At 39.0% G+C, this 1,071-nt stretch overlaps 1 non-coding gene across 1 annotated transcript; it reads right to left on the bottom strand.

The window, feature by feature from the left end:
* Positions 1-581: 581 nt before the first annotated feature.
* LOC121231154 (small nucleolar RNA R71) lies at positions 582-688 on the bottom strand. The gene has a single exon (XR_005929221.1). It is a non-coding gene; the product is annotated as a small nucleolar RNA R71 (small nucleolar RNA).
* Positions 689-1,071: the final 383 nt, after the last annotated feature.

Genomic DNA, 1,071 nt, shown 5'->3' with positions numbered 1-1,071 from the left:
TCTATTTTATGACTAGAAGAAACCCGTCAGGACCATTACTGTTCAATAGTGAGATCGATCGTACAGTTCACAGAAACTGAAAAGAAATAAGGTGGAGCTTACGATACAAAGAGGAAGAGTAAGAGGATGATACTTCCACCACAACCGAGGAGATGGCTAAAAACCATGAAAATCTGCTACCTCCTGCGATTGCTGCTAATCAGAATCCTGCTCCACGCATTATGTATGATTATGCTAAACCTTCTTTAACAGGAACTGAATCAAGCATAGTTAGACTTGCTATAGCTGCAAATACTTTTGAACTGAAACCTAACACAATTCAAATGATACAGCAATTTGTACAGTTTTATGGTTTGCAGGACGAATATCCCAACACTCACTTGGCAAATTTCTTAGAATTTTGCGACACTTTTAAAATAAATGGTGTTTCTGATGACGCCATTCGCCTTCGGTTGTTTCCCTTTTCGTTGATAAACAAAGCTAAACAGTGGTTGAATTCGTTACCATAAGGGTCAATCACTACTTGGGAACAAATGATCGAAAAGTTTTTATTAAAATATTTTTTGCCGGCTAAAATGACTAAATTACGTAATGATATCTCTTCTTTTGTGTAGATGGATTTAGAAACACTCTACAATACATGGGAGAGATACAAGGACCTCTTGAGAAGATGCCCTCACCATGGGTTACCACTCTGGCTATAGGTTCAAACCTTTCATAATGGCCTGAATCCTTCGACTCAACAAATGGTTGATGCAGCTGTTGGCGGAACCATCAATAATAAGACACCTAAAGATGCCTATGCATTTATAGAGGAGATGTCATTGAATAACAATCAAGGGCAAGTCACGAGGACAAAGCCAACGAAAACAGCCGGCGTTTATAATGTCGATTCGGTCACCATGCTCTCTAATCAGGTAGAACTCTTGAATAAGAAATTTGATGGTTTTCTTAGTTCTTCACAAGTTCACCCAGTAATGCAGTCGAAGCAAGTGGTGGTGGATCAAGCAATTCAGAATACTCACCCTATGGCCACAACATGGAGAACGAGCAGTTAAATTACATAGGTAA

This window comes from Gossypium hirsutum, chromosome A06, assembly GCF_007990345.1.
Source record: "Gossypium hirsutum isolate 1008001.06 chromosome A06, Gossypium_hirsutum_v2.1, whole genome shotgun sequence".
NCBI classification, from domain to species: domain Eukaryota; kingdom Viridiplantae; phylum Streptophyta; class Magnoliopsida; order Malvales; family Malvaceae; genus Gossypium; species Gossypium hirsutum.
This window is presented reverse-complemented; position numbering and strand designations above follow the sequence as displayed.